The 27,750-nt window shown below is 41.6% G+C and overlaps 1 protein-coding gene and 1 long non-coding RNA gene across 2 annotated transcripts in view; both read left to right on the top strand.

The window, feature by feature from the left end:
- LOC142072940 (uncharacterized) overlaps nt 1-20,990 on the top strand; it is a 46,553-nt gene extending 25,563 nt beyond the window's left edge. The window contains exon 2 of the long non-coding RNA XR_012669556.1: nt 12,732-20,990. This is a non-coding gene — a long non-coding RNA (uncharacterized LOC142072940). The remainder of the gene's footprint in view (nt 1-12,731) is intronic.
- Nucleotides 1-27,750, top strand: part of ARHGAP6 (Rho GTPase activating protein 6) — a 499,309-nt gene that overhangs the window by 28,708 nt on the left and 442,851 nt on the right. The gene's annotated exons all lie outside the window — the stretch shown is intronic.

Below are 27,750 nucleotides of genomic sequence, written 5' to 3'. Positions count from 1 at the left end.
GCCTCATCCACCTCATCCCCCTGGTCTGGTGGTCTTTAGTAGACTCCCACCACGACATCACCCTTGTTGCTCACACTTCTAAACTTAATCCAGAGACTCTCAGGTTTTTCTGCAGTTTCTTACTTGAGCTCTGAGCAGTCATACTGCTCTCTTACATACAGTGCAACTCCCCCACCTTTTCTGCCCTGCCTGACCTTCCTGAACAGCTTATATCCATCCATGACAGTACTCCAGTCATGTGAGTTATCCCACCAAGTCTCTGTTATTCCAATCACATCATAATTCCTTGACTTTGCCAGGACTTCCAGTTCTCCCTGCTTGTTTCCCAGGCTTTGTGCATTTGTATAGGCACTTGAGATAACCCGCTGATCGCCCCTCTTTCTCAGTGTGAGGCAGGAGCCCTCCCCTCTCACGCACTCCTACTCGTGCTTCCTCCCGGGATCCCACTTCCCCACTTACCTCAGGGCTTTGGTCTCCTTCCCCCGGTGAACCTAGTTTAAAGCCCTCCTCACTAGGTTAGCCAGCCTGCTTGCGAAGATGCTCTTCCCTCTCTTCGTTAGGTGGAGCCCATCTCTGCCTAGCACTTCTCTTTCTTGGAACACCATTCCATGGTCAAGGAATCCAAAGCCTTCTCTCAACACCACCTGCGTAGCCATTCGTTGACTTCCACGATTCGACGGTCTCTACCCAGGCCTTTTCTTTCCACGGGGAGGATGGACGAGGAATATATATTTGATTATATTGTCTTCATCCTGCCTTCTCTTACCACTGCACATTTCATCTCCCTGACCTCAACTCTTCCTCCTGCCCTATCCTTTCCCTACATTTATTCCTATCTCCCATCAGCTCCCTACTGCCTTTACCCATCCCCCTTTCTTCTCCTCCCCCATTCCAATACTAGTGTGTGTCCACAAAACAATATTTTAAGTTTTTATAATATAAATAAACATTAGCTTAAACAAAACAATCCCTTGCCAAAAATCACAGTTTACAAACTTAGTAAGATGATTACATTACTCTTTAAGCAGCCACACAAATCTTGTAACTCTTGTCCTTCTTTCACCATTCCCATCCCTTTTCTTTTATCCATTTGTTATGACTTGTTTTTATTTAGACCCTGATCTGCAAACTCTTCAACATGTGCATAACATTCCTCCCATGAGTAAAGCTAAGCATTCACTGAAGTGTTTGCAGGAATGGGATCTTCAACTGCAGGTTCTAACAGCAAGGATTGTGTCTTCTTTAGTGTTTTGTGTAGCAACTTCAATAAAGAGTATAAACCCTTCAAGGTTCTATAAAACAAGATTGTGAGATCACTGAGGCAGAGACCATCTTTTTGTTCTGTGTTTGTACAGTACCTAGCACAATGGGTCCTGGTCCGTGACTGGGACTCGGGGGAAGGAGGGGTCGACAGAAATACAAGGAATACGAATAACAATATATTTTATCATTAAGGGGGACCATAATATAAACAATACATTTTATTTATTCTAAAATACAAAGGATAATATTTTTACTGAGCTTTTTTATTTAAAAAAGTTAAAACAAAGTAACTGACCAATCAAATAAGAAGCTAGCTAGACAATGCAATGATGTAGATTAGGACTCTGATATGGTTTCCATTTGACTATGTGAATTATGAACACTTCTTTTATGTATGTTGTTTTGTTTTTAAATTTTTTTTAAAGCAGTTTACCTTATTTCTTCGTACAGTTGTGGGAGCTATATTTCTTTGGTCTTAATCTGCAAGCTGTAACGGGAACTCCTCCTGGGAAGTACTAGTATAATGACAATTGCTGTAGAAAGATAAAAACCCCATTCACATTTACAATAAAAGTGAAACAGTGACAAATATTTCTAAAAAATGTGTAAATTTTCAGATATGGAGTCTAGTTGGCATCCGGTATCAAGCGGAGTGCCCCAAGGGTCAGTCCTGGGGCTGGTTTTGTTCAATATCTTCATTAATGATCTGGAGGATGGTGTGGATTGCACCCTCAGCAAGTTTGCAGATGACACTAAACTGGGAGGAGAGGTAGATACGCTGGAGGGTAGGGATAGGATACAGAGGGCCGTAGACAAATTAGAGGATTGGGCCAAAAGAAATCTAATGAGGTTCAACAAGGACAAGTGCAGAGTCCTGCACTTAGGACGGAAGAATCCCATGCACCGCTACAGACTAGGAACCGAGTGGCTACGCAGCAGTTCTGCAGAAAAGGACCTAGGGTTACAGTGGACGAGAAGCTGGATATGAGTCAACAGTGTGCCCTTGTTGCCAAGAAGGCTAATAGCATTTTGGGCTGTATAAATAGGAGCATTGCCAGCAGATTGAGGGACGTGATCACACCCCTCTATTCGGCATTGGTGAGGCCTCATCTGGAGTACTGTGTCCAGTTTTGGGCCCCACGCTACAAGAAGGATGTGGAAAAATTGGAAAGAGTCCAGCGGAGGGCAACAAAAATGATTAAGGGGCTGGAGCACATGATTTATGAGGAGAGGCTGAGGGAACTGGGATTATGCAGAAGAGAAGAATGAGGGGGGATTTGATAGCTGTTTTCAACTACCTGAAAGGGGGTTCCAAAGAGGATGGATCTAGACTGTTCTCAGTGGTGGCAGATGACAGAACAAGGAGTAATGGTCTCAAGTTGCAGTGGGGGAGGTTTAGGTTGGATATTAGGAAAAACTTTTTCACTAGGAGGGTAGTGAAGCTCTGGAATAGGTTACCTAGGGAAGTGATGGAATCTCCTTCCTTAGAGATTTTTAAGGTCAGGCTTGACAAAGCTGTGGCTGGGATGATTTAGTTGGGATTGGTCCTGCTTTGAGCAGGGGGTTGGACTAGATGACCTTCTGACATCCCTTCCAACCCTGATATTCTATGATTCTATGATCTTTACACTCTAAATTTTTGCTGTTTAATCTTATTTGTCTGGAAGTATCTCTCTCAATTGTTCCTCATTTCAAGAGACATCACTCATTTTAGTCTGTTACCTGCTTTCTACATAAATTTGATGTCCTCTCACTTTTGATGTTGAAAATTATTTGCATCAGAAATAAAGAAACTTGTAACTGAGGTTATAAAAATTATTTAAACTCAAGGAGTAAATCCCACATAATTTTGAGTTTCTTGCATGAATACTTTTTGTATGTCCTTCATTTGGCGGACTTTGTTCCACATTGTGTCTCACAGTTGAGCTTTGGCAGCTCAGTGGTATGTATGAAAGATGTACAAAAATGGAAACTTACTATTGACTGCATATTCAAGGAGACTCAAAAGTGCAAGTTTTCTCTCAAAGTCCTCATTAACTTACGTTTATTAAGCTGGTTTCAAAACTTCTGCTGCAATGGTACTATAACATAGGAATTATAATCCTCTTCGACCACAGTTCAGCCTTCCTTGGGTACAAATTGGTGAATGAAGCCATTCGCTGAGAAGGTAATTTAGCAACAGAGTTAGGTTGGCTATGTATGTCAATAATTGTGACAGTACTAGTGAAGATTTAGTATGTAGAAAATGCTGGGTAACTGGTTTTACTATGTACTTTTTGCAAATGCCTTTCATAGACTCTGGTTGTCTCTGTAATACTCTGTGTATTCCAATAGTACAAGATGCTATACTTAAATATTTAAAGTTGTAGGTAAAAAGTATAATATTTTATTTGAGAAATTCAATGTGACCATGTAATTAAAGATTGCCTCATAATGAGATCAGCATGAAGGTTTGCACATCCAACTTCAACAGCATATCCTGACTTTAGAGTGCTTAACCAAGTAACATTAGTGTTATCTTAATGTAGCTTATTATATCCAATATATTATATCAAATGCCATTTTAAATAGTCAAAATGCTAGCAGTAAGAGGACTTTCTCATTCTTTGCCTTTTTTTCTGCTTAGTTCACATGTGTGAATATTCTGTTGGAAATCCTGAAGAGGTAATGACTGTCCATGAACCAATTGCATTACTTTGTTAATTTATATACATTAGTGTGTAAATATAGATAATTGAAAGTGCATGTGGTATCTTTTGCAATTACTTCTGTTTTGTTTGGCTTTGTTACTGGTGAATTGCAAATGAAATCATTAAAATTCCACCTACTTCAGCAGTATGTGATTAAATATCTCCATTAACCAGGCTTCGAGGGGGCGTTCAGCAAGGGCTTAGTTTAAACTAGCTTCCTTCTTCCCCATTCGCCTTCAGAACATGATACTTTCAGCTGGTTCTGATCACTGGCTTCTGTTCTAATATGGTGGTCCAGAATATAACAAACTGGTGACGCACAGTATTCCAGGGAAGCACAGAGACAACTATTAGGGTAGGTCAGATATAATATGCAGATTATTCCTTGTCCTCAGTTTCCTGCTAGGCTCTCAGTTGGCTTCCAGCACCAGTTTGAGACCAGCAGTGAATCAGGGCCCAGCTGTATTTTTGGCTACCCTTTCATCAATGAATCTCGAACACAGCTTCACTTCTCTAGGATAAAATACACATTATACTGAGAGCTGGAAATAGTGTTCTTAACTCACTGGTTATGAAGTGATCTCCCAGAGAGACATGGACTAACTTCTTTAGGCACTTCTAGCATAAGTTGCAGAGCTGGGGGAGCCACCTGAGCCATGGCTTGACCACTTTTAAGCACGTACATAGAAAATAGGGCTGCTGTCTGGCGAATTTTTGACCAGTTTGGCTGGGTTTTTCTCTACTGTCTTGTCAGTTGCTGGTCAAGACTTGTAAATTGCCAGGTGTTTTGCCGCACAAGCATTTGGCCACGTGCACAATGTTCTTGTAACTAGCGGCCACGCATGTTGCAGGTGGGAGTGCACCATGGCCAGTAACTGGATCCCACTCTGCATGCATAGCGTGGACTGTGCTATGGGCCAGGCCTTACTCGCTGGCTGCAGAAACTGTGGTGGCTCCTCTCAGCACTGGGGACCGGCCAGGAAGCAGGATGGACTCTGTCACCCAATGTGCATAAGGAGCAGGATGGGGTAGGTAGGGGCTCCCTCCTGGGAAGGGTTGTTAGGGGGGCTCCCTTGAGGACTGAGGCTCCTGGGAGGGAATGGATGTAAGGGCTCATGGGCCATGGGGGCAGGCTGCTGGTTAGGGTTGCCAGCTTTCTAATTGCAGAAACCTGAACACCCTTGCCGGGCCCACTGCCCCACCCCTTCCCTGAGGTCCCGCCCCTACCTGAGTCCCTGCCCCCCACTTACTCCATCCCCCCTCCCTCCGTCGCTTGCTCTCCCCCACCCTCTCTCTCATGTTCATTTACACTGCAAGGCCCAAACAAGCATATTTATTGTTTTGACAGATGTATTATGCTAAATTCAGATGATATTTGTTACAGGATGCTAGAGCTGGCAGCAAAATATTCACAAAGGGTAATTTCAAAAAAAATGAAATTTCACAAAGTTTTCATGATTCTTTCCCTCCCCTCTTCCCGTTTTTCGTAACCAGCTCCATGCTTTTTGTTCACTAAAGTTATTGTAATTTTGTGTGTGAAATTAGGACCACACGTTATCACTGCTGCAATGGATCCATTAAAGGCCCACTCCCGAAGCCCAGATACAAATCCATAGAGCACAACCATGCACACCTGTCCAGATACCTATAAAAATAAATCTGTAGAAACTGACTCCCACGCCTACATGCAGATACACACGTGTATTCAAGTGTACACATCTAGCATGTGCTAACACATATACTTCCACATTATTTATTATTACAATTGTTGCTTAGTGCCTAGAGACCCGAACTAAGATCAGGACTCCAGGGTGGTAGGTGCTGGACATACAAATAAAAAGACAGAGTCTGCAACAAAGAGCTTATAATGTAGAGACAAAGGTGGGAAGAATTGTATGATACATTGGCTCTTCTGCAGTTACTAGTCAATAACATTCACTTTTAAAAAAATAATACATTTCTTTTAGAGTTCCCTTCTCTTGTTATGAAATGAATACACACATATTTTGGGTCATCAATTTTTTTGCGTGCAAGCCAGCAAAAGGAATAAAAGTCAAAGAGTTAGGCTGCAAATTTTATTCACGCAGGTATACACACATGCAGCAATACATGCACCTTCCTACACAAAGACACACAGTCTCTTACGTACATACGATGATGCATGCATACACTTGCCTACATAGAGACATGTTTTCATACACTTTTCCAGGGGCTGCCTAAATCACCCAGCCAGGAGGGGAGGAGGGTGAGCTGGAGGGGAAAAGATGGGGGATTGGGGGTGAAGGAGAGAGGATGCAGAGGGAAAGAGGCCAAGGACGAGAACAGGGTGAGGGTGAGAGGGGTCAGTGAAGAAGAGAGGAGGGGGTTTGGGGGTATGTGGGATGGATGGGGATGCAGGGGGAGGCAGAAGGCTACAGGTGCTTCAGGATGTGGGGGGGACAGGGGTATATAGGGACATAATGGGAGTGCAGCAGTTTGTGGAGGTGAATGGGGTGCAGGAGTGCGGGGGGTGAGGGACATGGATTGGCGGCTCTGGGAGGTGGAGAGGATGTGTGGGAGAGCACTGTAAGGGGTACAGGGCTGGGATGGGTAGGTGCAGGGGGCAGGGTGGGATGGGATGGGGGAGGGATGCAATGATGGGGGGAATGGGGTGCAGGGGGGTTAGGACGGGGAGGGATGCAGTGATGGAGGGATGGAGGTGCGGGGGAGTTGGGACGGGGAGGGATGCAATGATGGGGGGATGGGAGTGCGGGGGGCTTGGGGCGTGGAGGGATGCAGTGAGGGGGATGGAGCCCCATTCCCAGCACTCGGAGATGGGGATACACATACCTCCAACTTCTGGTGCTGGCGATGGGGCGACAGACCGTGGTTCGCAGCAGGGCACGGGCCACAGCTCCAGCCCAGCCACATAAGGAGAAGAGGGCCGGGCAGCAGCGGGAGAGGCACATGCCACACGACCCCTCAACAGCCGCCTGTGGAGCACTCGCGAGTGGCACGAGTTCCTCCCCTGCCCTGACCCAGCCCATGGGAGCTGTGCCTGCAGGTGGGGGGCAGCACGCAGAACCCCCTGGCAGCCCCTAAGGCTAGGAGCTGGACCTACCGGCTGCTTCCAGACCTGGGAGCCATGCAGGCCACTGCGCGGCACAAGCAGGGACCCTGCCAGCACTGCTGTGGTGCCGCAAATCAGTCATTCAGCAGCCCAGTTAGCAGTGCTGACCGGAGCCATCAGGATTCGTTTTCGACTGCGTGTTCCAGTCCAAAACCGGACACCTGGTTACCCTATGGCTGATGGTGGTGGTTCCTGAGAAGGGAAGCACAGGTGGTGGAGTGATAAATATATGACCCCCCACTTTAATGGTGCTCTGCAGCTGCTGACTTCTAGAGTATGCTGCCGGAAAGCTCTTTCACCAATACTGGATAGAGAACAAAAAATAGCAAAAATTTCCTCAGCACCCTCCCAAACAAAGCAGAGCTTCCTGTAACCAGAGGAAGAAGAGCAGAAAACTTCATGAAGTCCTCTAGGGATCTCACTATGCAGATAGAATTTACCTGGGAAGTGCCTACATACTGAAGTGAAGGATGCTGCTCAAAAACCTAAGAAGGAATTCTAGTAAATTAGAAGCATGATTTTCTGTTAATGCTGTGTTAGTTTGTCCACTTTGTATTGCATTCATTTGATTGTTTTATTATTCAGTTATGAATTGGCTTCAGCCAATTCTCCAGATACTGAAGGAAGTCTTACATTGGCCATTTATTTCCAAGATCTAACCAGCGCCTTCAGAAGATAGGTGCACTTACTGCGCTCCAGTTCTCCAATACAGTAGTTTTGTTTTAATCATATCTGTGTTTGCAGCTCAGTCACTTATTCCTAAATTCTTCAGAACTCTTGATTGCATACCTTCCGGTCCTGTTCTTTAAGGGCATGTCTACATTGCAATTAAAAACCCACAGCTGGCTCTGCCAGCTGACACGGGCTCATGGGGCTCAGGCTAAGGGGCTGTTTAATTGCAGTGTAGATGTTCTGGCTTGGGCTGCAGCCTGAGCTCTGGAACCTTCCTACCTCACAAGGTCCTAGAGCCTGAGCACCAGCCTGAGTCTGAACGTCTACACTGCAATTAAACAGCCCCTTAGCCTGGGCCCCGGGAGCCCAAGTCAGCTGTCATGGGCCCGCTGCAGGTTGTTAATTGCAGTGTAGTACCCAGCGTTACATATTTGTTCCAGGAGCCTGCAACAGTACACTATCTTTATTGTCTAAAAAGAGTAGTTTTGTCACAGTTCTCCTCGCCAAGATCTCCTGTAGTGAAGACTGGATGCAAAGCAGTCATTTAGCTTTCTGTGTCCTCAGCCTCAGTTTCTCCCTTTTTTCTGCATTACACCTCCTCTGTATCATTAATATGAATATGATCACAGACGGCTCCTCATCACTCTCTCGAAGTTTGCCTAGATTTCCTGTGAGAGCCAAAATCTTCATACTCAAGAGGCCAGTCAATGAACGGTTTCTGTGGTCACCAGATCCCCAGTATTGATGTTTGCAATGATTGAATCCATGGCTATAAAAATAAAAAGGTAGGTGCAGCGTCAAGGGGACTTCTCCCTTGCTAGTGTTTCTCTGTGCTCGATCTACTTTAAGCACTCGCAGGATTTGCTTCTGTCATTGTTCTTAACAAAGACTTGTCACAGTTTGAGCTTTGTAGCAGTGAAGGAAATTGTGCCTGTTCTCATCTTGCATTTCTGTAGCACCTTTTATTTTAGGATCACAACTGAGTTTAAAACATTCATTTCTCACAAGCCCTCCTGTGAAACATATATCCTAAATAGAAGTACAGTATACACATTTTGTAGTATACATTGGTCTCTATTTAGGTTACTGCAACACGAGTCTACATCATCTGCATGGCATTTTACATCTAGGTTTTACAAGTTTTCCTAATGGGCACACATAATGGGCTTTATTTTGATTCTGCCATTGTTTCTTCCCCCCCACCCCATAAGCATACTGCAATTTCACTGTTTATTGACGTTTCTCCCTCAATGTTTTCCAGTTTTATTAATTTTACAACTTTTCTTCAACCTGGCTTTAAAAATTTTCAGTTTCCCTTACTGTCTATTCATATTGTTCTTTCAAAAAATGGTTCTCAAACTTCCCTTCCAGGGAAGTTGTGGAAGATCAGACCTCTGAGGTCTCATGGAATTTTCTTTAACAGAGTCCAAGGTCATGGGGCTAAATGCATTGTTTAAATATTCATCCAACAAGACCTTTGGCCATGCAGCAACTGAACCCAGCTGAACACTGCTGCTTACAGTCATGATCAGTCTTTGTTTATTTAACCCAGGCTGTATTTTAAACAGTTTTCGATGACAGGCATGTTATGAGTCATATATAGCTTGTAGCAGTGCTTAAATATCCTTAGATTAGATCTGGTTATCTTCACTGCTGCTGAGCAAAATGGGAGGATTCCTTCTTTTCACATTGTTCCATTATTAATCAATGTTATTCTGATGTTTTTCAGTCTGTTATTTGGAAAAAATGTAACCAAGGTTAAAAAAAAGATTTGATTGCATGCTTTCCCCCAATGAGTGAAGAGATTACACCACCAGTTTTTGGAAGAATTTTAAGTGTTCATTTAAAAACAAAAGTTTCTAGCCCTTTTGATTGCAATGATAATCCAAGTGTGAACTGAGGCAGTGTTGTCTTCTTATTTCTGCAGTCAGACAACTCCAGGGTCTTCTGCTGCTTGGGAAAGATATGAGCAGTAGATTTACCCTGTAATTCCCTGCTACTATTTAGAGCCCTATGACAGCAGTCAAAAATCTTGTCAATTTTAACTTTGTTGTCCCCTCTGAGCGGGCAGGAGCAGAAGTGAAAGCTAGTACTGAAGTATTCATGGGGGAGGAGCACCAGAAAAATGAAAGGCCCAGGTAGAGTAGTAGAGACCCATCATCCCACATGAGCTAGGAGGCTCACAGGTTGTGGGTGTAGAGAGCGAGGTCTTTTTTCTTTCCTGCAGCTAGATGCGGTTAAGAGAGTTTCATACTTATCCCACCCACTAGACAGAGGCGGGCATGAAAGATGAACCCTCCCAACAGGATATAGGGCAGAGCCCTGATAAGCATCTTGGCACTCACTCCATTCCCAGCAGCTGGAAGTGGGTTCTGGGAGGTAGGCTAGTAGGTTTTAGTCCTCTGCCTAGTGGCTGCTAGGGGTCTATTACATATTTCAGATCCTGAAAGTGTGTAGGGAAATGTGCCACAGTCTGGCCATTGGCCTTCTAAAAATCTTAATTTATAGTTATCTGAATGATTTGTTAACTTTCATCCAGCCATTGATCAAAAGAGAGGCAATTATTTGCATTTTGAGTGTCCCGGTCAGCTGTTTTGTACAATTGAACAGTTGTAATCACACCAGATACTTCAAAAAAAATTGTAATTACTTTTCTGTGGCAACCTGGAGACGGGAAAGAGACTATTTCTCACAGGTAAAAGAAACCACCACTATTTAGATTGATTTAACAGAGGCTGGTTCGCTGACCTGTCACAAGGTGAGTGGCCCCTACAAAGGGAGAATGGGCCAGCCCCACCTGTACCATAATTAATTAGCTGCCTCCCAACCTAAGGGGGTAGAACTAAGCATGTCAGGTGAAAGCTCAATGGACATCTGGGCTTCACAGAAGGGCTGAGAGAGATCAGTCTGGGGAGTGGAACCATAGGAAGTGGGTAGGCTCCTGTTGGAGGCCCTGAGCCAGGGCCTGCAGGAGGCTACGTACTCAGGGGAGCCAGCCTGGGGGGTGAGTGCTATTTACAGGAGCAGGGGAAAGACTCTCCAAGATTCCAGTAGAGATAAGGAGGTTTTAGTACCGTTATACAAGGCACTGGTGAGACCTCACCTAGAATACTGTGTGCAGTTCTGGTCTCCCATGTTTAAGAAGGATGAATTCAAACTGGAACCGGTACAGAGAAGGGCTACTAGGATGATCCAAGGAATGGAAAACCTGTCTTATGAAAGGAGACTCAAGGAGCTTGGCTTGTTTAGCCTAACCAAAAGAAGGTTGAGGGGAGATATGATTGCTCTCTATAAATATATCAGACAGATAAATACCAGAGAGGGAGAGGAATTATTTAAGCTTAGTACCAATGTGGACACAAGAACAAATGGATATAAACTGGTCATCGGGAAGTTTAGACTTGAAATTAGACGAAGGTTTCTAACTATCAGAGGAGTGAAGTTTTGGAATAGCTTTCCAAGGGAAGCAGGGGGGCCAAAAGACCTATCTGGCTTTAAGATTAAACTCGATAAATTTATGGAGGAGATTGTATGATGGGATAACATGATTTTGGCAACTAATTGATCTTTAAATATTCATGGTAAATAGGCCCAATGGCCTGTGATGGGATGTTAAATGGGGGTAGGATCTGAGTTACAACAGAGAATTCTTTCCTGGGTATCTGGCTGGTGAATCTTGCCCATATGCTCAGGGTTCAGCTGATCTCCATATTTGGGGTCAGGAAGGAATTTTCCTCCAGGGCAGATTGGAAGAGGCCCTGGAGGTTTTTTGCCTTCCTCTGCAGTATGGGGCACGGGTCACTTGCTGGAGAATTCTCTGCTCCTTGAAGTCTTTAAACCATTCTTCAATAGAGGACTTCAATAGCTCAGACATAGGTGAGAGGTTTATCGCAGGAGTGGGTGGGTGAGATTCTGTGGCCTGCATTGTGCAGGAGGTCGGACTAGATGATCATAATGGTCCCTTCTGACCTTAGATTCATAGATTCATAGATATTATTATGAGCACAGAAAGGTGCTGAAAACAGGACACAGAGGCTGGACTGAAGAGAAGCCCCTGAAGGGCAAAAGAATTGTTTTGTTTTGTTTGGAGGGCTAAGCCACAACACCAATATTTAAAATCAAAATCAAATGACAGTTCAGTTTGCAGGTATCACACCACCTAACTTTCCTGAAGTACATTAGCAAGGAGTACAACAAAGAATAGATGTTTTGAAAGTGTGAAAGTTAATCATTTGCTGTTGAACAGCATAAGGTTTTACATTTTTATGTAGCTAATAGAGACAATGTGTGCTTTTGTTTATATTTGCTATAGCATTTGTCAAGCAAAACTTACTTAAAGGGATAGTATCATGTAGTTTAGGGTGCAAATTTAGATGTATGTTCTTTTATTTAAAACAGGGTCTAGACTCTACTGTGAACTTGAATTCTCTTTCCTAATTTCAGTTAGAACTGTTTTGTTTTGGATACAAAACTTCCTTGTAGGACTGGAAACCTATGCAGTACAACATTGTGCTAGTGTACAACAACGGGAACATTGAAACTGATTAGACTAATTTCTGCAAAAGTAGAGTGCAGTATAAACAGACATCCACACACCATAAATGGTGAAAATCTTAGCTTTTATTTTTAACTTCCAAAACTAAACTACTGCAGATCATTATTCTTGGGACAACCCTCAAAATGCATCTATAAGCTTCTCCTAATGCAGAATGCAATTGTTCCCTTTTTGCAGAGGGATTAGTTGTTAAAACGGAACACCACTGCCTCATGCTATCTATATGTCTGTTTCTCAGTACAGGCTAAGGTGTTGGTGAAAAAACAGAGACATTGGATTAATCTTGAAATTAAAAATTTTTATACACTTATAAAATACACATACAAAACAAACCAATACCAATAACAAACTCTTCTTTGTCCACCTACTCCCTCAGAGCTAATAAATTCCACCTCCTTGAAAGGCACTTATATCCTCCTTAACCCATCTCTTCTTTCTGAAGGGCTGGGAGAATGGATATGGTTTGCAGTGTGCTGTCAAGAAGAACAGAGTTGAGCTGTGTTGAACCAGATTGAAGAAAGAATTGATAACCCCCTTGCCAAGTACAGGTTACAAGGACGGGAGCTCACCTGGCCACGTGGTGGTACCTGAACGTCTGGAAACATCCAGGGATTCAACAAGGCCAAAGGTTGCAGAGCTGCCGGGCAAGTTACGCAACTTTATCTACATGAATAACATAGCTGAAGTTGACGTACTTAGATCTACTCACCGCAGTGTCTTCACTGTGGTGAGTCAACTGCTGCTGCTCCCCCGTCGACTCTGCCTGCGCCGCGCATGCCGGTGGAGTACAGAAGTCGACGGGAGAGCGCTCAGGGTTTGATTTATCATGTCTAGACTAGACGTGATAAATCGATCCCCGCTGGATCGATCGCTGCCCCCCGATTCGACGGGTAGTAGTATAGACATACCCTTAGAGTCAAGTTGTAGCCACCCATTATCAAAGTGAACCATAAGCTCTGATGCCCAGGTGGGGTTTTTAAAAACATTCAGTGCTCCCATTAAAGTCAAAGGGAGTTTTACCATTGATTTCAATGCTGAGTGCTTTCAAAAATCCTATATACAAGTTCAGCAAAATTCTTGTGTGTGTGTGTGTGTTTTAAACCATAGAAAATAGTGGTGTGTGTGTGTGGGGGGGGGGGGCTAACTTGCCCTTTTCAGAGGCCGTTTATTGATTTCTTCCTATATATACAAACAAGGCTGCTGGCAGCTAGTAGTTAATAGTTAGGACCTCTTGAACATTGTTAAGTATCAGAGGGGTAGCCTTGTTAGTCTGGATCTGTAAAAGCAGCAAAGACTCCTGTGCCACCTTATAGACTAACAGACGTATTGGACCATAAGCTTTCGTGGGTGAATATCCACTTTGTTGGATGTGAAAGCTTATGCTCCAATACGTCTGTTAGTCTATAAGGTGCCACAGGACTCTTTGCCGCTTGAACATTGTTGTTACTCTTTACAGGACTGCAGGGTGATTCTTTTCTTGGGACAGTACCTGCTAAATCCATTTTGGTGTAAGTAGCAGAAGAATTTATTTGTACAGACTTGTGGTCAATGATTAGGTTCTGTAGATAAATCTTTCAAACCTGGTAAGGTTTCAAAAATGTGTTTAAAAACACTGATTTGTAAATTAAGATCAGAAACTATTATTAGCTTTTGTTTGGAGTTAAAACATTGTTATATATGGCATGGATTGTAAGACAACTCCAAACTCAAGATGTGGATCTGCTCTATCTCAGCCTTGGCCTCTTCAATCTCTGCTTTTTGAGGGCCCAATCTCTTCCAAACAGAGGAATGGATCCTATGATTACACTTTTAGGTCTTGATTCTCCACTATGCCAAGGGTTTTGGGGGGTTGATCATAGGAACCATTCCTCTGTTTGGAAGAGATAATAGTACTACTTTAGGTTATAAATGATTTAAGGAAACATAATTTCACAACAAGAACATACGTTTGGAATTGTAGGACATTGAAAGGAACAACAGTTCCCCTCATTTTCCATGTTTTTAAAAAATTGTTCTGTATGTTTCCTATTCCTTTCTAAAGTGCCTTTGAGTCTTGACTTTTCTCCCACATGAATGTAGAGGAGACAGGAGTTGCTGAATTTTGAAATGGTCACATTAAGTAAACTTTATCATGGGACTGAAGAGAGGGAAGAAGCTGATTCTTTAATGAGTTACTCTTCAGTTATTTGAAGTTTTCCAAAGCATTTCCATAGACAAAATGCAGATCACACTAAAAATCTAGCAAACTTCACTTTGGATATTATGCCTATTTTACTTACCTTTCTTTTACCATGGTATATTAAACATAAAATCCGTACATAAAAAAAAAAGACAAATGGGGCAGTAAAAGAGGCATATTACACAAATTAACAAAGAAATAATAAATATAAAACAAAATAATTGCTCCTTTCAAAAATCAGACATTTCATAAAAATTTGAGGACCACCAAAGATTCACAAAATATTGATATGGGTTGGTCAAAATGTCATTGAAGCTGTTGGGTGTAACTGCCACCCTTCATTTAAGATAGTTGTAAGAAACATCTCAGATACATTATAACAACTCCCACCTAAAATAAAAAGCATATGCAAGTCTGCCCAGGAATTAGAACTATGTGGACAGAGAGCTTTGTGAGAGTGTGTGTAAGGGAAGTGACAGACATAGGCTTTTGAGAGGTTCTGGCTAAAAGAGGTTTGGGGCTGCAAGCTAGGAAACTGGCTTCTGTTGTTTGATTCTTTTTGTGTTCAGGGAAACAGGACTTTATACATTCCTTGTAAATAAACATATTTGTATCAAAGGTATCTGACCACATTTCTCCTAACTGGAACAACCAGCAAGACTCTGTATTTTTGGCTAGCCACTTAGGCTAAAAGAAGTAACAATATGTTAAATAACTATCTCGTACATTTTTTTCCTTTTCCCTTATTTTTATGGTCAAGTGTGCATAAATATTTACAGCAAATGCTACAGGATACACTTACAGTGAAAGAAACCAGTGGCTATTTCTTATCTGTCAAATGACACTCTTTATTTTAACAAAGACTCTGTTTAATTACTGAAAAAAATCCTTTTTACCCTTTGTTCAGGAAAAATGTTCCTTTTTCTTCCAAATGGGGAATTACACACCCAGGACTGAAAAATTATGTTGGCTTGAGGTGCAGAATAGGCAAAATACAGGCGTAGAAGAATGACAGGTTTAAGGCCCCGTGAATTAATAAGACTATGAAAGGAAGTGTTATAACACTGGAAACCAAAACATTCCCAGATTTACAATGGGAAAATTACTTCTAGTGATTCAAAATGTATAACTTCATAATCTAAATTATGGCCATGACTGTGGTTACTGGAGGGGCCACAGTGAGATTGCGCAATCAGAGCAAACTGCAAAGAATGGGGTAGACAATCCCAAAACAGGTGGTTTATTCTAATAATTAGATTCACCAAGGCAGCAACAAAACAGCTTCTACAATATTGTACCTTACTGGTTATTCAGAAGCCAAAAATACAGCTCCCTCAAAAGCAATCCAGCCCTGGGCTCCCAACTAGACCGCCAAGTCAAATATGGTAAGGATTACTTAAAATCTTATTCACTATATATAAAGTTCTTCCAATCCTAAGAGATGAGACACATTGCCCATCAGGTCAATGAATATTTCAGATTTTATCCAAATACATGCTTACAGCCTATTCTTATTAACTAATCTAAGATTTATTAAAGAAGAGAAGAAAGAGAGTACTGTGGTTAAACGATCATTATAAATACAGATATGCATAAAGTTCTTAGGTCAGTTTCATAGCGGAGATGGTGTGCTGCTGAGTTGTAAAAAAATCCTTCCAGAATCAGTTAATTAAGTTATAGTCCAAATAGACAGTCCATGTGCAAAGTGTTCAAATTGTTCCATTAAAAGTAGCAGGGTAATCCAGACTAGAGCTGGAGACCACAGTCTTGTGATTCAAACCTCCCCTGACAAGGTTCAAGCAGACTTGAGATGACAGGATCAGGCCCTAGAGTTCTTTTATAGATCTCTGGCAGGCTACAGTAGGCTCTTGACACAGATAACACAGTGGGTATTCCTTCGATGAAGAACAGGTAATATACATTGTTGCTTTGAAGCCACTTCATAAAAACATAAGAATGGCCATACTGGGTCAGACTAAAGGTCCATCCAGCCCAGTATCCTGTCTACCGACAATGGCCAATGCCAGGTGCGCCAGAGGGAGTGAACCTAACAGGTAATGATCAAGTGATCTCTCTCCTGCCATCCATCTCCACCCTCTGACAGACAGAGGCTAGGGACACCATTCTTTACCCATCCTGGCTAATAGCCATTAAAGGACTTAACCTCCATGAATTTATCTAGTTCTCTTTTAAACCCTGTTGTAGTCCTAGCCTTCACAACCTCCTCAGGCAAGTTGTTCCACAGGTTGCCTGTGCTCTGAGTGAAGAAGAACTTCCTTTTATTTGTTTTAAACCTGCTACCCATTAATTTCATTTGGTGGCCCCTAGTTCTTATATTATGGGAACAAGTAAATAACTTTTCCTTGTTCACTTTCTCCACACCATTCATGATTTTATAGACCTCTATCATATCCCCCCTTAGTCTCCTCTTTTCCAAGCTGAAAAAAGTTGTAGCCTCTTTAATGTCTCCTCATCTGGGCCCCGTTCCAAACCCCTAATCATTTTAGTTGCCCTTTTCTGAACCTTTTCTAATGCCAGTATATCTTTTTTGAGATGAGGGGACTACATCTGTACGCAGTATTCAAGATGTGGGCGTACCACGGATTTATATAAGGGCAATAAGATATTCTCCGTCTTATTCTCTATCCCTTTTTTAATGATTCCTAACATCCCGTTTGATTTTTTGACTGCTGCTGCACACTGCGTGGGCGTCTTCAGAGAACTTTCCACGATAACTCCAAGATCTTTCTCCTGATTAGTTGTAGCTAAATTAGCCCCCATCATATTGTATGTATAGTTGGGGTTATTTTTTCCAATGTGCTTTACTTTACATTTATCCACATTAGATTTCATTTGCCATTTTGTTGCCCAATGACTTAGTTTTGTGAGATCTTTTTGAAGTTCTTCAGTCTGCTTTGATCTTAACTATCTTGAGCAGTTTAGTGTCATCTGCAAGCTTTGCCACCTCACTGTTTACCCCTTTCTCTGGATCATTTATGAATAAGTTGAATAGGACTGGTCCTAGGACTGACCCTTGGGGAACTCCACTAGTTACCCCCAGTGATGAGCTGCCAAAATCTTAACAACCGGTTCCCTATAAAAAGTTCTGATTTAAGGGATGTGCCACAGTATATATTTTTTGTATCAACAGGGTTACCATATGTCTGTATTTTCCCAGGAGGTTGAATTTTAAACCATTCAAAATTTAACAACCAGTTCGCGTGAACAGGTGCGAACCGGCTCCAGCTCACCACTGGTTACCCCTTTCCATTCTGAAAATTTACCATTTATTCCTACCCTTTGTTCCCTGTCTTTTAACCAGTACTCAATCCATGAAAGGCTCTCCCTTCCTATCCATGACAACTTAATTTACGTAAGAGCCTTTGGTGAGGGACCTTGTCAAAGGCTTTCTGGAAATCTAAGTACACTATGTCCTTAGATCTCCCTTGTCCACATGTTTGTTGACCTCCTCAAAGAACTCTAATAGATTAGTAAGACATGATCTCCCTTTACAGAAACCATGTTGACTTTTGCGCAACAATTTATGTTCTTCTGTCTGCCTGACAATTTTATTCTTTACTATTGTTTCAACTAATTTGCCCGGTACGGACGTTAGATTTACCAGTCTGTAATTGCCAGGATCACCTCTAGAGCCCTTTTTAAATATTGGCGTTACATTAGCTATCTTCCAGTCATTGGGTACAGTAGATGATTTAAAGGACAGGTTACAAACCATAGTTAATAGTTCCGCAATTTCACGTTTGAGTTCTTTCAGAACTCTTGGGTGAATGCCATCTGGTCCCGGTGACTTGTTACTGTTAAGTTTCTCAATTAATTCCAAAACCTCCTCTAGTGACACTTCAATCTGTGACAATTCCTCAGATTTGTCACCTACAAAAGATGGCTCAGGTTTGGGAATCTCCCTAACATTTTCAGCCGTGAAGACTGAAGCAAAGAATTCACTTCCTGTTTCCTATGTATACTCAGGTAGTTAGTTGCATTGATTAGCATAAGGGAATTCACCATTCAAAGGTTCACAGGTAATTTACTACAAACTTCAGAGAGAAATAAAGACAATGATGTTATTATTACACCACACGTTTCACCTGATGGCTAATATCTCCTTTTGAATCAATAGAACATAGTAACAGACAGGAAAAGAAATTTAGCATTTACAAGCTGATTAGATCACATTGTTAACATCTAACAAGATATAGGTAAACACAGGCATACACAATTAGTATTTACTTATAATTCTCTAAGAGTACAGGACCCTCAACCATTTAACATGGCTTTGACAACAATCTACAAGAAATGGTCCTGCTTATCATTTCAATACTTCTCTAATATGTTCTTAAAGGTTGCAATTGGGTCACTTTAGCCTGCTGGTTGCTTAACCCTTTCTGGCTCAGTGTCACAATGGCTAGATCAGACCTGTGTTCCATCTAGTCCAGAATACTGTCTCTAACAGTGGTCAACACCATGTTTCAGAGGATGAAGAAAGAAACTTTGCAGACGGTGATTAACTGAATAACCTGCCCAAAGGAAAAGTTAAGTTAGAGGTTACCTAAACTTAGCTTGAGGGTTTATTTTCCTTCCAAAACTTTTCCCTTTTCTTTTATCCTTACAATATAGTAAGATGCCATAAATGGAGGAAATCTACATAAACTTTCCTAGTTGCCTTTGAAATCTCTGCCTTTGAAATCTCTTGAAAAAAGGTCTTACATGATCCTTTGGTTATACTATGCATTCTTGTGTTTTTGTCCCATCATTGAAAATAATGCATGTAGAGGTGATTAATCCCTTAAATGTATCTAATTTGCAATATTACAATTTATTAAGCTTAGTTCCTGGTGGTGATCTAGAAAAACCTAAAGTCAAGTCTCATTCCCTCTCTCAATGAGCATACACTAACTTGGATGGTAATAATGCTATGAGAGATAGGATCAAAGCAAAGTAATTCCAAGAAGGGATAACAAATGTAATGACTTCATATACACAAATGTCTCTCATAAATAAACAACTAATTTTAAAAAGGACGTTAAACGTTACTTTAAAAGGTTTTCATTGAAGAGGATATTTTTGGTTGAACAATAGAAGAGGTGAAAAATGTTCTCAATACAATGGTAATTAATCTTTAAACCACTCTGTGGTTAGAGTGCTTTCCAAACACAGCAATATTTTTTACTACTTCACAAATACTGTACTTAGTAATGTTTTTGGTTTCTAAGTAAAATACACAATTTAATAAAAGGAAATTAGATATGAAAGCTGTTAATACTTTTATCTCATCTCAAAAGGTTGTTGTGTATACCACACACTATCTGGTATATTTAGCTTTCTCAAGACTCATATGCTACAGGAATCAGCTTTTATTAACTGAGACCCTGTCACAGGAAAAGTTGCTAGACCTTCAAGAGGAGCTCACACCCCAGCTTTTAATTGTCCTGGATATACTCCCAGATCAGGTAACTTTAGGCTACAGCAGTCACTGCCCCAAAGAGCTTACAGTCTAAATAGACAAGCAGAAAAATGCAGTATTATTACAAGATCCTAAATGGACAGAATTAAAAGGACACTATCAAACAGTGCACTGAAAACCTGACATTTAACCTGCCTTTAAACTGTAATTTTGTTATGTAGCAGGGATTTTTCCATTTTCTGAATATTAAATAAACCCCATGCTTTGCTGTTGATGTTAGAAGACCATTTGTTTGTTTTAAATGACCCTACAATATTTTTTCTTCTGTTGCTCCTGTGACGTTATTGACATAAACTGTGACTGTATAGATTATTGTTGCAACCACTGTTATATATTTGCAGCAAATATTGTACAAAAGTTGTCATGTGAGGTGTCTATGAAAAGGTTATTATTTGCTGGTTATGATTATGCTATCTGTATTTGTGTATCATTTTTGTAGTTGAAGTTATGAGTATTGGCTATGTACTCGTATCTCAATGTGTTTGATTCTAAGTAGCATTACTGAAACATTTGATCAGCTTCTTGAGAAAGGAATTTGCAGATTAAGTGCCCAATCAAGAAACAATTAACCTTGGGAGACTCCAATCCACATAAAAGGTCTTCCTGGGACATTCAAGGTAGCATGTGAACAATGGCTGCCGCCTGCAAACTGAGTCATGCATGAACGTGTGACTTGCCCAGGTGGCTACAAACTCCATCTTGTTGCTGTGATTTTGCACAGGAGAACAAAGGGGTTTCCGCCCACAAAAGAAAGAATATAAAAGGCCCTGGAAACTACTCTGTTTTGTCTTCAATACTGCTTCTTACCTCTGGAAGGACTTTGCTTCACTGAAGCTCTGAACAAAGGACTGAATGAACCATCCAAACTGTGGATGTACTCCAGAGACTTGATTTGAACCTGCAGTTTATTCCATCACGGATACAAGCCTGAACCAAGAACTTTGCCATTACTGTATGTAATTGATTCCATTTAACCAATTTTAACTCTCATCTATATTTCTTTCTTTTTATGAATAAACCTTTAGATTTTAGATTCTAAAGGATTGGCAACAGTGTGATTTGTGGGTAAGATGTGACTTGTATATTGACTTGGGTCTGGGACTTGGTCTTTTGGGATCAGGAGAACCTTTTTTCTTTTACTGGGGTATTGGTTTTCATAACCATTCGTCCCCATAATGAGTGGCACTGGTGGTGATACTGGGAAACTAAGGGAATTGCTTGTATGACTTATGGTTAGCCAGTGGGGTGAGACCAAAGTCCTCTCTGTTTAGCTGGTTTGGTGTGCCTTAATAGTAAAGGAAACCCAGCCTTGGGCTGCAACTACCCTGCTCTGAGCAATTTGTCCTGAATTGATGCTCTCAGTTGTGTCCCCCCAGAGGCAGCATCCTTACAGCTCCAAGTACGAGTCAGCCGCTAGAAGGTATCACAGCAGAGGTGAAAGTAAGCCGGTCCGGTCCGGTCCAGCGTACCAGCAAGAGCCAGTATGCCGTGCCAGGATTGGACCGGCTTCCCCAGGCTGGCGCTTTAAAGTGCCCCCCGAGCCCCACTGCCAGAGCCCCGGGGTAGTGGCGGCAGGGCTCCAGCGATCATTGAAAGGGCAGTAGCAGCGGCCGAAGCCCGGGGCCCTTTAAATCACCCCGCCACTGCAGCTGGTAGCTCTGGGGGTGATTTAAAGGCTTTGGGGCTCCCAGCTGCAGCCAAAGCCCTGGGGCTTTTAAATCTTGATTTAAAGGGCCTGGCCCTACCTCTTCCAGTTGAGGCCATGCCCCCCCTGCTCAGGACTCCGGAGTACCGGTACATCCTTTAAGTTACTTTCACCCTGGAGAACAGTGCCAATTCGTAGACTTGTTGACATGCTTTATAGTCATGCTTTGATAACGGGATGGAAATCAATAGCTTCCCAAACATACACATATACACACAATTGAAAATAATTAGAAACACAAATAATATTTTAAAACTTAAGAATATTACAAATTGTGAAGAATAAGAAGTCCTAAAATTCACTATTGTGAAAGGATACTTAGCAAAGACCTTCTGTAGATACTACTGACCCCTTGAAAAACTTCCCAAAAAGACAGTCTTCCAAATGTATCAGGAAATTCTTGATGCAACACACTCACTGAAGTCCAACCAGGCACTAGGACCTGAGTAATTCCAATAGAGATGCTGTAAGTTCTTTAGGGGCAGAGACTGTTTTTGTTCTGGTTGTAGAGCACCTAGCACAGTAAGGTGCTGGTCCACGGCTGACGCTCCTAGGTGCTACTGCAACACAAATAATCAATAATAAACAGTCCAATTTCCAGAAATCTCTGTTAAACTGAATCAAAAATTTTTAAAAAGGAATAAAGGAGGTCAATTTCCCTTCTTCTGGAGGGAATTTGTGGTAACTGCAGGTTAATTTTCCTCTTTAGCCTTGATTCTAAAATCCTTGCAGTACTGACTAATCAACTAGAAAACTATTGCTAGAGAAGTAGGATTCATAGAGTAATGTGTGGTTTTGGTTTTTCAGCTATGAAAAGATGAGAGCATCTTTCACTGAGATGGTTTAGTATACGTGGGCTCTGTGAAAGACGTGTTTTGATGAGGGATCTCAAAGAAGTGTGCTTGCAGTATGGGGGAGAGAACTTCAAGTAACAGAAGCAAAGGGAGAAGTGAGGTGGAATTAATTAGGATCAGGGGAGAGTTGGAAGTGCTCTGAAATGGGAGCATAGACGTAGGCATTAGAGTTATGCAGAGACTTAACGACAAGGATGAGTAATTAAGCTTGACCTTTATAAGTGAGGGAGTAGAGGGCACCAGTAAATGAAGAAACATTGCCCAAATGGGGAGGGAGAAGTTTAGCTGGTGTTTAAGCGGGCTAGAAGGGAACAAAATAGGAATTGAGGAGGTGGGAGAGGTTGCAGTGATACAGGTGAAAGATACTCAGGACAGACTTTTTAGCTATGAGATCAGAAAGGAAGGGATTGAGTTTTGAGATGGTAAAGAGAGACAGAGAACAAGGCAGCAGGACATGGTGACTGCTTGGTTGTGTGGTGGTAAGTGGAAGAAGGAGTCAAATAACACTGAAGCTGCAAGCTAGGGTTATGAGGACCTACCTGGTATTCTGAGCGATGGAAAGTGCCAACCTAGCATAGCTGATCTGAAGGATGAGTAACGATTTCAATGGCCAGCATCTTGTGATCTGATTAACGCAATATTTTTGTTACATCGGGCCCTTGGATGGGTCATTGATGATGAGGATCAAACCTCTGGATCAAGAGAATGAGCATCTACCACCTGAACTTAGAGGCCTGGGGTTGTTAGCAGAATGACTGTGCAGAGTGATAATCCTTTATGTGGCCCAGCCACTTGAGGTGGACATAGCACTACACTGTGTAAGTATGGGTCAGTTCAGCTTCAATTCTGAGACTATTTTAGAGTTGCTAGAGCTAGAACTAAAATGCTGTTTGCTAACTGAAAGCTTGGAACCTCCACTTTTAAATAGGGTGTGACCGGAGTCCCAGGGGAGCCAACTGAGGTCACTCAATTAGGGTGAACTGCAAAGAATGGGGCAGACAATACCCAAAGCTGGTGGATATTCCAATACTTAGATTTACCAAGCCAGCACAAAACAGCTTCTATAATACCTCACTGGTTATCCAGAAGCCAACAACATAGTTCCCTTAAAGTAACCCAGCCTCAGGCCTCCACCCACACACTCAAGTAAAATATGATGAGGATTACTGAAAATCTTATTCGTCATATAGGAAAGTTTTACCAATCCCAAAGGATCGGACACATTACCTCCCAGGTTAATGAATATCCCAGATCTTACCCAAATACGCGCTACAGCCAATTCTTATTTAACTCAACTAAAATTTATTAAAAAAGAAAAGAGAGAGTGAGTATTGGTTAAAAGATCAGTATACATACAAACATGAGTACAATTCCTGAGATTCAGATTCATAGCAGAGATGAATGAGGAGTTGTGGCACCTTAAAGACTAACAACTTTATTAGGTCATAAGTTTTTGTGGGCTAAAACCCACTTCATCGGATGCATGGAGTGGAAAATACAGTAGGAAGATATATATATACACAGAGAACATGAAAAAACGGGGGTTGCCATACCAACTCTAACGAGACTCATCAATTAAGGTGGGCTATTATCAGCCGGAGAAAAAAAACTTTTGTAGTGATAATCAGGGTGGCCCATTTCAAACAGTTGACAAGAAGATGTGAGTAACAATAGGAGAAAATTAGCATGGGGAAATAGTTTTTAGTTTGTGTAATGACCCATCCACTCCCAGTCTTTATTCAAGCCTAATTTAATGGTGTTCAGTTTGCAAATTAATTCCAGTTTGTAATTGAGTGTCCAGGGATGTTGAAGTGTTCTCCAACTGGTTTTTGAATGTTATAATTCTTGACGTCTGATTTGTGTCCATTTATTCTTTTACGTAGAGACTGTCCGGTTTGGCCAATGTACATGACAGAGGGGCATTGCTGGCACATGATGGTATATATCATTCTTACAACTACAATACCCACCTACTGAAGTGAAGAAACAGATTGACAGAGCCAGAAGAGTACCCAGAAGTCACTACTACAGGACAGGCCCAACAAAGAAAGTAACAGAATGCCACTAGCCATCACCTTCAGCCTTCAACTAAAACCTCTCCAATGCATCATCAAGGATCTACAACCTATCCTGAAGTATGATCCCTCACTCTCACAGATCTTGGGAGACAGGCCAGTCCTTGCTTACAGACAGCCCCCCAACCTGAAGCAAATACTCACCAGCAACCACACACCACACAACCAAAACACTAACCCAGGAACCTATCCTTGCAACAAAGCCCGTTGCCAACTCTGTCCACATATCTATTCAGGGGACACCATCATAGGGCCTAATCACATCAGCCACACTATCAGAGGCTCGTTCACCTGCACATCTACCAATGTGATATATGCCATCATGTGCCAGCAATGCCCCTCTGCCATGTACATTGGTCAAACTGGACAGTCTCTACACAAAAGAATAAATGGACACAAATCAGACGTCAAGAATTTATAACAATCAAAAACTAGTCGGAGAACACTTCAGCCTCCCTGGACACTCAATTACAGACCTAAAAGTCTCAATCCTTCAACAAAAAAACGTCAAAAACAGACTCCAACAAGAAACTGCAGAACTGGAATTAATTTGCAAACTGGACACCATTAAATTAGGCTTGAATAAAGACTGGGAATGGATGAGTCATTACACAAACTAAAAACTATTTCCCCATGCTAATTTTTCCCCTACTGTTACTCACACCTTCTTGTCAACTGTTTGAAATGGGCCATCCTGATTATCACTACAAAATTTTTTTTCTCCTGCTGATAATAGCCCACCTTAATCGATTACTCTCGTTCAAGTTGGTATGGCAACCCCCATTTTTTCATGTTCTCTGTGTGTATATATATCTTCCTACTGTATTTTCCACTCCATGCATCCGATGAAGTGGGTTTTAGCCCACAAAAGCTTATGCCCTAAGTCTTTAAGGTGCCACAAGTACTCCTCCTTCTTTTTGCTGATACAGACTAACACGGCTGCTACTCTGAAACATTGCAGAGGTAGTGAGCTTTGTAGTTGCAAAGAGTTCTTTCAGAATTAGTTCATAGGTTATAGTGCAATGTTTATATTCAGGCTTCTCCAGTCAGGGCTTGGATCTTATCTTTGTGTCTTAAGCTTCCCCTGCGTGAAGCATCAAGCAGATCTGAGGTAAAAAGGATTGGGACCCAATGCATCTTTTTACAGTTCAGAGTCCTTAGGCGAACAATAGGCAATCACGGATACTTTGAAGTGGACCTATTTCCTAAGCATCATCGGTAATTAGCTACACGGATTTACATAAGGCAATTTACCCATTAGGCAGCCTATCACAAACTTTAAAGTGACATATAGACAATGACATTATTTCACCCCAGATTTATCTAAATGTTAATATTCCCTTTTGATCTCTGAATCAAGAGCTATAGTGATAGACAGGAACTGTCTGTTTACATGGCTAACATACAAGATATAAGTAAACACCTACAATTAGTATCACCTTTAATTTCTAACAATATAGGTTTGCATTTCAAAGTTCTAGCCTATCTAGCATAGAATGGCCCTAATTACAATTTGCATACTCTTCTAACATGTCTCTAAAGGTTGGCTTTGGGTTATTTAGCCTGCGAGCTGCTTAACCCTTTCTGGCCATGTGTCATACTTTGTATAAGATCCGTTGCAATTATATAACAGATGGTTTGCATGGTCACATTTTAATGAGATAACGTCACATGGGGTAATGTATTAATATTTAACTCTAGGTGTTGCTGAGAATATTGGGCTCTACAATAATGCTGGAATTGAGAAGGGCAGGAGGAGAAAGCAAGAGTGTAGTGAGAACAATGGATTTTTAGAGGGTGGTTCCAAAAAGGACTATGTAGATAACATCTTCTTACTCAGCAAATCTGGTCCCTATGTCTGTATTCACAGGGATATCTGCTGATATTAGATATGAAAACAAATCTCTGCTAGCTTTTACTTCTGTGCTGGCATTGCAGAGCTAACAGCTATGAGATAGCAAACTGGATTATTTTCTAGTTTGCAGATCATTCCTATCTTGAATCTGAATTTTTTGAAGCTCCCCCTGTTGATCTTTGTGATGTGTAGTTTCTGTCCCTTCAACACTCCAGTAGCACTTGGGCTGCCTCTCTCCAATGAAATGGACCACTCTCATCTCAGACCATTGATAATCCGGTAACAGGTGATGGCATTCTTACTTCAGTCAAGAGTTCTTCTGTGGGGGAGATGAGGGGAGTACTCTATCTTCCGTTCCACTGTCTCTAAGACTATCACCAGCAAGAGCCATTTTTAATGAACAGCTGACCTGCTGGAATTCAACAGGTCTGATAATTTCTCTGCTGATGTGTTAAACCTTTGTATGCTCTGTTGCTATGTATCCCCTAGAAAGCAACATTTTTTCCTAAGAGAGTGGATTTTATTAAACTGTATTTTGGACCGCAGTAGGCAGGCTTTCTGAATAGCTGGGCTTGTAATGAGAACAACAAACGTAAGGGGCAGGCAGTATTTGTTTGTGGCTGTTTGAAAGTAATGGGGGCAGTTCCTACAGGGACTACTGGAATATGGAAACAGGTGAAAGTTTTTGCCAGAATGTGTGGTGAAAACAGTGCCTATGCTGGAATCCCCTCTCCCTTGCCTCCCCTCTCCTTTCAATTTTGTTCGTTCATTTAAAATATCTGATAGTTTTAATCTGTGTTTCACCACATCCTTTTGGGAATTTAACATTGAGGTAGTAATGGGAGGAAATTTAGCTGCAACATTATCTTTAGCTTGGTCTTCATCATACATAGAGTTTATAGCCAAAGAAAATAAAACTATTTTTACAATCCATGTCAACAGTACATACTAAAAGCACAATGGAGACATCAAGTCCTTAACCACTAAATAAACTGTTTTACAAATTCACAGATTTATGCCAGTACCCGTCCTGGCTCGGATCTGCTGTTATGAGACTACTGAAAACTAAAGTGAACGTTTTAAAACAAGCATTTTATTGTTCCAGTAGCAAGTATTTCAGATTTTTAGACCATTTATCATTTTCCAACGTAGATCACAATGAAACCTTCCCTGTGTGTTTTTCTAGTTCATCTGTGTTCTATGACAGAATAATAGAATTTGAGATCAGAAGGGACCTTTATGGCCATCTCGTCTGACCTCCTGCATAGCAGAGACATATAATTGCACCAAGTGATTCCTGGGTCTAGCCCA

Source organism: Caretta caretta, chromosome 1, assembly GCF_965140235.1.
Source record: "Caretta caretta isolate rCarCar2 chromosome 1, rCarCar1.hap1, whole genome shotgun sequence".
Taxonomy (NCBI): Eukaryota; Metazoa; Chordata; order Testudines; family Cheloniidae; genus Caretta; species Caretta caretta.
Note: the sequence above shows the minus strand (reverse complement) of the source record. Positions and strands in the feature narration are given on the sequence as shown.